This window comes from Neofelis nebulosa, chromosome 6 (assembly GCF_028018385.1).
Source record: "Neofelis nebulosa isolate mNeoNeb1 chromosome 6, mNeoNeb1.pri, whole genome shotgun sequence".
Taxonomy (NCBI): domain Eukaryota; kingdom Metazoa; phylum Chordata; class Mammalia; order Carnivora; family Felidae; genus Neofelis; species Neofelis nebulosa.
Window position 1 is genome coordinate 67419490 of NC_080787.1, and position 12205 is coordinate 67431694.

General features: G+C 36.5%; 1 protein-coding gene and 1 pseudogene across 4 annotated transcripts in view; one reads left to right on the forward strand and one right to left on the reverse strand.

The window, feature by feature from the left end:
- SMAP1 (small ArfGAP 1) overlaps nucleotides 1–12205 on the forward strand; it is a 215969-nt gene that overhangs the window by 25767 nt on the left and 177997 nt on the right. The gene's annotated exons all lie outside the window — the stretch shown is intronic.
- LOC131514422 (elongin-C-like) lies at nucleotides 5932–6266 on the reverse strand (annotated as a pseudogene).

Sequence of the window (12205 nt, forward strand, 5' to 3'; positions counted from 1 at the left end):
ACTAGCCACATTCAAGGCTTAATAGCCACCTGTGGCTAGTAGCTACCGTGTTGGACAGTGCAGATAGAAGAATGTTTCCATATCACAGTTCAATCAACAGTGTATTCTAATGTTTAAAATTTATTTAAAAAAAATTTTTTTTTCAACGTTTTTTATTTATTTTTGGGACAGAGAGAGACAGAGCATGAACGGGGGAGGGGCAGAGAGAGAGGGAGACACAGAATCGGAAACAGGCTCCAGGCTCCGAGCCATCAGCCCAGAGCCTGACGCGGGGCTCGAACTCACGGACCGCGAGATCGTGACCTGGCTGAAGTCGGACGCTTAACCGACTGCGCCATCCAGGCGCCCCCTAATGTTTAAAATTTAAATAACAAGGATTATTATTTTAATGAAGTAGTTCTTACAGTTGCAATGAATTTCTTTCTTTGCCATGTACCTTTGGATGTGTAATGATAGTGATACTGGTTTTGATTTGCATTTCCCTAATAGTTAATGCTTTCAAACATCTTCTCACATGCTTATTTTGCCATCTGTATGTTCTCTTCAGTGAAATAAATCTATATTTTTCATTTCTAATGGAGTTTTTTTTTTTTTCTGTTGAGTTTTTTTATGCACTTAAGACTTTTTTTTTTAATTTTTTTTTTAACGTTTATTTATTTTTGAGACACAGACAGAGCATGAACGCGGGAGGGTCAGAGAGAGGGAGACACAGAATCTGAAACAGGCTCCAGGCTGTCAGCACAGAGCCCGACGCGGGGCTCGAACCCACAGACCGCGAGATCATGACCTGAGCCGAAGTTGGCCACTTAACCGACTGAGCCACCCAGGCGCCCCAAGACTTTTTTTTTTTAAGTTTATTTATTTTGAGAGAGATAGAGACAGCGCAAGTGGGGGAAGAGCAGAGAGGGAGGGAGAATCCCACACAGGCTTCAAGCTGGCAGCACAGAGCTGTACAGGGGGCTTGAACTCAGGAAACCCCAAAATGATGACTTGAGCTGAAACCCAAGAGTGGGATGCTTAACCTACTGAACCACCCACATGCCCTTCTCCCCCATTGTCAAGATACTATTGAGTTTTGAAAGTTCTTTATATATTTTAGATACTAGTTTATTGTTAGATATGCATATATTTTCTCATATTCTGTAGCATGTGTTTACATCCTTTTCACATGGTCTGTTACAGAGCAAAGGTTTTAGTTTTGATAAGGTCCAGTTTATTAATTTTCCCTTTTATGGATTATGTTTTATGGCAAGTCTGAGTACTCTTTTTTTTTTTTTTTTTTAATTTTTTTTTCAACGTTTTTTATTTATTTTTGGGACAGAGAGAGACAGAGCATGAACGGGGGAGGGGCAGAGAGAGAGGGAGACACAGAATCGGAAACAGGCACCAGGCTCCGAGCCATCAGCCCAGAGCCTGACGCGGGGCTCGAACTCACAGACCGCGAGATCGTGACCTGGCTGAAGTCGGACGCTTAACCGACTGTGCCACCCAGGCGCCCCAAGTCTGAGTACTCTTAACCCAAATTCTGAAGCTTTCCTCCTATGCTCTTTCCTAAAAATTTTACGATTTTATATTTATGGCCATGATTCATTTTGAGTTGTTTTTGTATATGATTCAAGTTATGAATCAAAGTTAATTTTTTTGCATATGGGTTTTCAGCTGTTCCAGCACCATTTCTTGTAAAGATTATCTTTGAATCTCCTTTGCACCTTTCTCAAAAAACCGTATGTGTTTGGGAGTAATTCTGGATTTTGTTATGCTCCATTGATTTGTTTGTTTACTTTTATGCTAATATTACAATATCCATGTTACTGTAACTTTATAATAAGTCTTGAAGTCAGATAGTGTAAGTCTCTAACTTTGTTATTCTTTTTCTTTTTTTTTTTTTTTTAATTTTTTTTTCAACGTTTTTTATTTATTTTTGGGATAGAGAGAGACAGAGCATGAACGGGGGAGGGGCAGAGAGAGAGGGAGACACAGAATCGGAAACAGGCTCCAGGCTCCGAGCCATCAGCCCAGAGCCTGACGCAGGGCTCGAACTCATGGACCGCGAGATCGTGACCTGGCTGAAGTCGGATGCTTAACCGACTGCGCCACCCAGGCGCCCCTGTTATTCTTTTTCACAGTTGTTGTTGCTATTCTAGGTTCCCTGAATTAACATAGGAATTTTAAAATCAGTTTGTCAGTTTCTACAAAGTAATCATCGGGGGTTTCAATTGGAATTGCTTTGAATATGTAAATTCATTTGGGAGAAAATTGACATCTCTAACAGTATAGAGGCTTTCAGTCCATGAGCATATATATCTCTCCATTTATTTAGATTTTATTTCTTTCAGCAATATGTTGAAAATTTCAGGATACAGGTCTTTTCTCAGATTTATTTATTTATTTTTAGAAATTAAAAATTTTTTACTGTTTATTTAGTTTTTAGACAAAGAGACAGAGTGCCAGTGGGGGAGGAGCAGAGAGAGACAGAGACACAGAATCTGAAGCTGTCCACACAGAACCCAACACAGGGCTCAAACTTACTAGCTGTGATATCATGACCTGAGCCGAAGTTGGACGCTTAACTGAGCCACCCAGGCGCCCCTTGTCAGATTTATTTTTAAGTAGTTTTTACTTTTAAATGTTATTGTAAATGGATTTTTTAACATTTCAATTTTTGATTATTGTTGGAATATAGAAATACAGTAGGTTTTTGCATTTTTATCTTGTATTCTGCAACCTTGCTAACCTTATGTATTTGTTTTAGTAACTTTAAAAAAAAAATAGATTCAGATCTCCTACCTAGCTGATTTGTTATCCTCAAATAAAGACAATTTTTACTTCCTCTCCAATTTGGATGGCTTTACTCTTCTTTTTCCTACCTTATTTCACTAGCTGGAATTTTTAGTAAAGTAGGAGTGGTGACAGTGGACTGACTTCCTTGTCTTGTTCATGATGTTAAAGGAGAAAGCATGCGCACTTTCGCCCTTAAATATGTGTTGACCAAAGGTTTTTCACAGATTTTCTTTTGTGGAATTGAGGAAGTTCCCCCTCTATTTTTAGTTGTCAAGACTTTTGAATATCAGAAAGGGATGTTAAATATTATCAATACTTCATCTGCATATATTGAGATCATAGTTTTGTTGTTGTCCTTTAGTATAGGGAATTACATTTAATTTTGATTGAATGTTAAACTAACCTGCATTCCTGGGACAAACCGCACTTGGTCATGATGTATTATCTTTTTCATATATTCCTGGATTTGATTTGCTAAAACTTTATTAAGAATTTTTGCAAATATCTGTGAAGGGTATTGATCTTTAAGTTTCATTTCTTATGATGTCCTTGTCTGGTTTTGGTATCAGGGTTATGTTGGCCTCATAGAATGCATTGGGAATTACCTCCTACCATTTTATCCCCACCTCCCCGCCTAGTTTCCTGAAGACTTGTGTAGAATTTGTATCATTCCTTAATTGTTTGGTAGATTTCCCTAGTGAAACCATCTGGGCCTAGAAGTTTTGCTGGAAGGTTTTTAACTATAGATTCAATTTCTTTAATAGATACTGGGTTATTCAGGTTTTTTCTTGTGGAAGGAGCACATTTGTGTCTTTCAAAGAATTGGTGAATTTATTAGCATTAAGTTGTTCATAATTTTTACTTGTTATCTTTCTAATATCTGTAGAATCTGTAGTGATGCCACTTCTCTTATTCCTGTTATTGGTCATTTGTGTTTTATCTCTTTTTCCTAATCATTTGGGTTAAAAGATTTATCAATTTTAATAATATTCTCAAGGAATCAACTTGTATTTTCATTGACCTTGGTTTCCTTGTTTTTTGTTTCATTGATTTCTGTTGTCTTTAAGTCACCTTTGCTTTTGAAAGGTATTTTAGCAGGTAAACAGTTCTCAGTGGACAATATTTTACTTTCAGTACTTTTAAGATATTGTTTCACTGTCTTCTAGCTAGTATTATTTCTGATGAGAAAATTGTCATCATTGTATTTGTTCCTTTGTACATTATGCATTTCTTTCCCCCAGTTGCTTTTAAGATGTTTCTATTCATTTGTAGTTTTAAGCATTTGTTTTAATGTACCTTGGGTGATTTTCATGTTTATTGTCTTTAGGGTTTTTTGAGGTCTATGGTTTTCAAATAATTTGGAAACATTTTTGCAACAAATTAAAAGAAAATTAAAACATTTGATTATAATTTTTCATGCTATAAAATATTTCATGTTTCAAAGATCATCTAATTCTGTTTTCTCTTGTTGAACACATGTTAATTACAGCTTTCTATTCTCAAAGTGATAAAGAATTTGGCTTAATATTTGCATTTTTTCTTTATGCAACCAAGGATAATATATACCACGGTGTTATTTGTTAAAAATCTTAATATATCAATGTTTTATTGTTTTATTACTGATATCAAAGATAATGGGATTCCTGGGTGGCTCAGTTGGTTAAGCGTCTGACTCTTGATTTCAGCTTAGGTTGTGATCTCAGGATCATGAGTTCAAGCCCTGCATTGGGCTCTGTGCTGGGTGTGGAGCCTACTTAAAAAAAACAAAGAAATCGGGCGCCTGGGTGGCTCAGTCGGTTAAGCATCTGACTTTGGCTCAGATCATGATCTTACAGTTCGTGGGTTCAAGCCCCTTGTTGGGCTCTGTGCTGACATCTCAGAGCCTGGAGCCTGCTTCCGATTCTGTGTTTCCCACTTTCTCTGCCTGCCCCCCCCGCCCCCCCCCCCCCCCCCCGCTCTCACTCTGTCTTTCTCAAAAATAAATAAACATTAAAAAATTTAAAAAAAGACAAAAGAAACCAAATCACCTCCCCCCACAAAGGTATTAAATGGGCTTATTTAGCCATCTTTATTATTTGTGAACTTGAAAGAAAGTAATTGAACTCTGTAGCTAATTCAGAATATCATTTTAGCCACTAGTTTCTGCCTTCACCATATCAAAGGCTTTTTTTAAAGTAACAGTTCTGTATAGAGTCACTAGTTATTTAAATTATTTTTTCCACTTTAAGCTGAAAATTGGTATTAATTGAGCCAGCATCTTAAGAAAGTGAGGAAGAAACAAGTTACTTTTCTTTTTTCTTCTTTCAAGTTTATTTATTTATTTTTGAGAGAAAGCACACGTGCAGGGAAGGGGCAGAGAGAGGGGGAGAGAGAGAATCCCAAACAGGCTCCGTACTATCAGTGTAGAACCCAAGGTGGGGCTCCAACTCACAAACTGTGAGATCATGACTTGAGCGGAAACCAAGAGTTGGATGCTTACCTGACTGAGTCACCCAGACGCCCCACATGTTACTTATTTTTTTAATTATTTATTTATTTATTTTGAGAGGGAGAGAGAGAGTGTGCAAGGAGGTGAGAGACAGAGGGAGAGAGACACAATCCCAAACGGCCTCAGCACTGTCAGTGCAGAGCCTGACTCCTGGCTTGAACTCAGTATCTGTGAGATCATGCCCTGAGCTGAAATCGAGTAGGATGCTTAACTGACTGAGCCACATGGGTGCCCCCAAATTACTTTTTGTACAAAAAGTAGTTTTGTGTAGTTAGCAATAAGCACAAACTGTGAATAAGTTGAGTATTGATTATATGTTTTTTCTTAAGCTGTGATTTCATTCATTTCACTGGGCTGTTCACAACTGTTTAGTGGCTTTTCTTGCTAATAGTATAAAATCAAATTTAGAAGTCAAGTCTCTCTGCAATGTCTTCAGGCTGTATTTTCACTTATGCTGTCCTCCCTTTTCTGTTAGGTACTGTTGATCAAAGATACTGTGAGTTCCCACCTCTACATGTGTGCTTGGTTTTTGTTGTCAGGGCCTTTGCACTTACACAAAGAAAACTTTGCTGTTTTCTTTCTAACTGGCTCCTTGCTTTAGGAATTTATTTGTTATTTACTTATCTATCTATGTATGTGTTTGTTAATTAACTATAATTTATTTAACAATTTGGGAGGTTCACAGCCATCAGCAGTTCCAGTAAAATTTCAGTTGGGAATTTTGGAATCTCCATGGAGGTGTCAGTGTAGTGAACCTTGTAGGTAAAATACATGCATACTTCTGATAGCACATGTGAAAGAATCTGTCTAAAATTGTTTTAGTTACTTTTGTTCTCTGCAAACCGAGCTGGGTCACTCAACATGGCTTTACTGTTTCAGATGTTAGTGCATGCTCTCTTTTGACAATAAATTCATGACCACCTGAAGATACCAATTTGACACTCATGGCATCCATCAGGCCTTCACAGCCACCATAGGTTTTCTCTTCTCCATCCATTATGTCCTTATGAAATTCTACTTTACTTCCACAGGAACCTGGTGAGGCACGGATGCACAGTCTGTTGCCCGCTTTCGCCTATAGAAAGTGCCTAGGGCTCTGTTTAAATGCCACTTTATCAGTGTTGTCTTCCCTGACCACTGTACTTAAAATAGTATCCATTCTTTTTTTAAGTACTTCTTATCCTCCTTACCCACTTAATTTTTTTCCTCCATAGACTTTATCTTAAAATCTGACATCTTACACATTTTATAACTTGTTTGTTTCTCTGTCTTGCTCCACTGGGATATATAGTTCTTGAAGGAAGAGACTAAATCTCCTTTAGTTCCCAGCTCGATCCCTAGCATCTAGAAAGTTCTTGGCACATAGTAAGCATTCAGCACATATTTGATGGCAGTAACTCAGTGAATGAGTGAATGAACAATTAACCTTCTGAGTCTTTTCTGCTCATCCAAATCTCATCTATATTTCCAGGCCCATTTCCAAGTTACACTTCATTCATGAAACTGTCTTTGAATGAAGCTGCCTCCCAACTACTTCAGCTCATCATGATATTTTCCTCCTTTAAACTCATGGCATTTTCGTATCACTGTAAGAATTTTCTAATAGATATAGTTGCACATGATTGGAGTAGTTTCCAAAATTGGGACAATTTTATTACTTGAAATGTTTACAGAGTGACAGACTGGCCTTGTTGGTGGAGGGGACAGGAATTCATATATATATAGTTCTCTTTGTGCTAAGTGCTTGTTTAATTTTGAGGGACCCTAAAAGATAGATGAATTCACCCTATTTTGTAGTTATGGAAACTGATATTTAGAGACGTCATATGTTTTGTCTATAGTTCCATAGTCATAAATGTCTGATAGGTGTTTCAAAACCAGGTCTTTTTTTGTAAAAGAGCTTTCATGCTGCCTCATTGAGTAACTTCTTCATGAACTCAAGGTCTATTATAATTGTGTGAAGTTTGGTATTTTTACTATTGAATGAAGGCCTGAATGCCATAGAATTACAGCATTTGGTTAGGAAGAGAAAATGTTTGAATAATTGTATAATTAGAAACAGAGAAGGGAACAAAAAGGGAAACACAGGCACCAAACTTTATCATTCTGTTCATATCTTGGCTTGGTGATTGGTCAAGAATTTGACAACAAAGTTGGTTGATCTTATTTTGATTTAAGACTCATTTATTGCTATGGCTTATTCTTCGATTTTTTTTTTTAGATGATCTAAGTGATCTTACTTAAAAATTAAAATGAAAAATCTATTAAGCCAAAATCTAGAGGGTAATAACTACCATGTATAATTGGGAGGTATGTTAGTTAAAGTTAATACTTATCAAGAACTTATCTGTGTCAGATACTGTATTTTGTGTACATTACCTCATTTAATGTTTTCTGTGACCATTATTGTCAAATATCTGTTTTCTGCACCATTTCACAAATAAAGAAGCTAAAAGCTTAGGAAGTATGTCCCAGCCCACAGTGAAATGGTGGAGTCAGCAGTGGCCTCAAACTTTTTGTCTCTGAGACACATTGAGGAAAAAGCATTTTGCATGGTGCCTCAATATATATATATATATACATACATACAACTGAAAGAAATGTTTCTTGAATAACATTTATTCTTACTATAGTATTGCACATTCTGTTTTGTTATGTTTACTTCAGAATAGCTATAACATATATATGGTCATTATCTGCAGTCTGAAAATCTCTGCTATGTTCACTTCCTGACTGTACAATAGTAACCCACTTTTGGTTTCTTTACTTGCTTGTATCCTCTTTATTATAACTACCAACTTATATTTTGACAGCAGAAACAAAAAAAATTAAGTCTTGTAGTGAAAAAAGGTTACTTCCCCCCACTTAGGCTTTTCATTTTAAGCTAAAACTGATGAACTAATTTCTTGTTTTTAGTGGAGATTGTGTTTATTGATATTGCATTTTTTGAACTTGCCTTTTCTCACAGTTTCATGTGGACCAGATATATACCATAGTAAACTGTTTCTGAAAGAAGCTTATCTAGCTGCACAGAGGGTGATTTGGTATAAACTACTGTAGGATCTGTGTAAAATAGAGATTGAAGTGGGTTCATGTTATTGTTTAGATTGTACTGTCATTCCATTTATTTTCTGGACACTTGAAATATTCACATATTTTTAAAAAATTATGTAACCCGGGGCGCCTGGGTGGCGCAGTCGGTTAAGCGTCCGACTTCAGCCAGGTCACGATCTCGTGGTCCGTGAGTTCGAGCCCCGCGTCAGGCTCTGGGCTGATGGCTCGGAGCCTGGAGCCTGTTTCCGATTCTGTGTCTCCCTCTCTCTCTGCCCCTCCCCTGTTCATGCTCTGTCTCTCTCTGTCCCAAAAATAAAAATAAATAAATAAATAAAAAAATTATGTAACCCTACTTGTATTTAATAAATGCTTTTGTATTAATGAACAATTGGAAATAAATTAAATCTTTCTCATACTGCCATATGGTGCCCCCATTAATCAAAATTAAGATACCTATCCACGATTTTCTGAATTATTTTATGTGATGAGTATTTCTAGAATTTTGGCATGAATGTGTAATCTAATAATAATGGGACCTAGAATTCAGGAATGAAAGAAAAAAATAGAATAATTGAGTTGCTAATAAATAGGCCTAGGGTGTATTAAATAAACCAATGTTTAATATAGTTTCTAGAATTTAACATTGGGAATTAGAATAATATTAGAATAAAATGTAGGATTAAGAATTGTTGGGGAGGAAACATTTTCTTTACCCTTCAGAATTCTTCTGGCTGGTCTAAGAATTAAATTGACATGAGAGATAGATTAACAGGAGAAAATAAAACTTATTTCATATGTGTGGAAGCAATTGAGAGTATGGTCTTATTTTCCTCTTACTTTTGCCTTGACCAGAAGAAAATAAAACACTTATTTTTAAAAGTGAATTATTTGGGCATTTAAAAAGACTTGAAAACAGACATTTAAAACTTAATATTAAAAATGTATAAATCTAACACATTTTCAAGTGGTATTTTTAGGTGAATTTGTTTCTAGTTACACTGTTTAAATAAATAGAACTATGGCATTTTTTTCTTTAATATATTGGGGAGACATATTTGGGTATTAATTCTCATTTTTCTTAGGTATTTTACCTAAAGGTCTTTTTTTTTTTCTTTGTTTTTAGAGAGTGCACACGTGCATGCACATGTGCGTGCACATGCATGCAAGTTGGGGAGGGGCAGAAGAAAAGAGGGAGAGAGAGAATTTCAAACAGGTTCCATGCCCAGCATGGAGCCTGATGTAGGGTTCCATCTCACCACTGACCATGAAATCATGACCTGAGCCAAAATCAAGAGTCAGACAATTAACTGACTGAGCCACCCAGGTGCTCCTACCTAAAGGTCTTAGAAGATTATAAATGCATGAGGATTCCAGAAAAAATATGTTAAATTTTAAGTTTAATGTATTATTTTCATGCTGTTGATTGGGAAATAAAAAGTTATATCACTTGCTGATTTTTCTCAGAGCAGATTTCGTTAAAATAAATGACAAAAACAGAATATTTTATTAATTGTTCCCTTCTCCACACAAGCTGTGTTTCCTGTATTTTTATTTTTTCTTGGTCATTGGTACTCGGGTAAATATATATACAGGTTTCTCCCATTTCAACTTAAAGACTTTCTTTGTTCAGTGGTCATTAGGCATATCATTATATATAGCCCTACTTCAGTCTTAACTTGTAAGGAAATTCTTGAGTATAAGTTGATTCCCTTTGTCTCATTTACTTTTTGCCCACAAGCCTAGACTAATCTTGTGTTTCTGATAACCATGATCCATTTTTCTAGTGGCATTTTTCTCACAAGGCTCAGAGTTAGAAAATTTCCTTTTTGTCTTGGCTGTGGAATATATGTGAAAATCTCTTTTTGAGATTTGCAAAAAAAATTATACTGCTAGAAACTTTAGAAAGAAATGGACAAATTAACAAAACAAGACAATAAAATCCCAAATGTAATAATTCTTCTTAAGTGGTTAGGAGAAGTCTTAAAAAAAAATTTCAGTATTACTAGAAGTTGGGCTAGGGAAGTAGGTGAAGCTGACCATGAAGGGCCTTGTTAAGTGATGCTTAGGGGAGTTAAACTTTATCTGATGGTTTGTAAGTCTGAAAAGCAGTGTTTATATCCAGGAGGTTATTTCAGAGGACATTGTAGTAGTCTAGGACTCTAGATGATGAGATCTTGAACTGGGGCAGAGGCCAGCTGGAATGAGATTAGTCATGGATTTGAAAAAAATTAAAAAAATAAGGGGCGCCTGGGTGGCGCAGTCGGTTAAGCGTCCGACTTCAGCCAGGTCACGATCTCGCGGTCCGTGAGTTCGAGCCCCGCGTCAGGCTCTGGGCTGATGGCTCGGAGCCTGGAGCCTGGAGCCTGGAGCCTGTTTCCGATTCTGTGTCTCCCTCTCTCTCTGCCCCTCCCCCGTTCATGCTCTGTCTCTCTCTGTCCCAAAAATAAATAAAAAACGTCGGGAAAAAAATTTAAAAAAAAAATAAAATAAAATAAAATAAAATGATTAGGGTGTTTGCTCGATGGAATGGTTATGGATGATGCAAGAAAGAGGAGTTAAGAATGACTTCTTTATTTCTCCCCTTAAGTCATTAGCTGGGTAGTGTTATTACCAGCTGAGTTGGAGGAATCAGGAAGAGCTGTGTGAAAAGGAGGGTAAGAGGGAAGAGCTAAGTGGAGAGGTGAATTTCATCTTGGACATGTTTAATTGGTGATGGTGTGGTGTCCAGATTGGTTATTAAGAATTTGATGCTTAGCGGGGTGCCTGGGTGGCTTAGTTGGTTGAACACATGACATGTCAGCTCAGGTCATGATCTCACAGTTCGTGAGTTCAGTTCGTGAGTTCGAGCCATGCATCAGTCTCTGTGCTGACAGCTTGGAGCCTGTCTGCCTCTCTCTGCTCCTCCCCCACTCACGCTCCATGTCTCCCTCTCAAAAATGAATAAACATTAAAAAAAAATTAAAAGAATGTGATGTTTAGAGAAGAGATATGCCACATTTTCTCAATTATAAAAAATACTTTCTTGTATTTCTGATATTGAGAAGTCCCATAATCTATGTACCTTTAATGTGTTATTTCTCCTTAAAAACTATTATTTTATATCATATATAATCAGTGGAATGGGAAGTGCAGATTTTGGCCTTTTAATAGTAGTAGGTGATATTAGCAGGAAAAGTGTGGGATACAGGGAAAAGGCCATACTAGTCTTACAAAAATGATTTGTAAGTACAGAGTGCTTTCATGTGGATTTTGTCATTTGAGGTTCATAGTGGTCATTTGATTATGGAAGATGGTGGTATTTTCACTTTCAGATGGAGAACCTGACGTTCGAAGAAGTGTAAATACAGAGATAATTTTTTCTTAATTATTTTTATTATAGTTGTCTGTGGAATGATAATTTATTATTCACTTCTACAAATGAAAGCATATAATAAGATGAAGGAAACTATTCATGCAGTACTCTCCCTCACCCTTTTTCCACTCTTCAAATGTTAACAGTTTACCACATTTGTTTTCTTTTTCCTGTATGTATACTTTAATTGTTTTCCTGGACTCTTTGAGATATGCTCCTGTATTCCTAAATACATCAGTGTTTATCTTCTAAAAACAAGGACTTTCTTACATAACGACAGTACAGTTGCCAAAATGGGAAATTACCTTGATACTATTATCTGATCTATAGATATTACTCTGATTTCACCAGTTGTCCCAATAATGCGAGGAATAACTTTTTGATTTGTCAGATTCAACAAATACGAATGAAAAGAGAGTGTTAGGAAAATAAGCAAGCTTTTAGCTTGATGTCAGAGCATTTGTAAACAGTCTGCTTTCCTAAGATAATTAATGGACATAAGTCTTTGAGTATAGTTCCCTCCTCTGTAT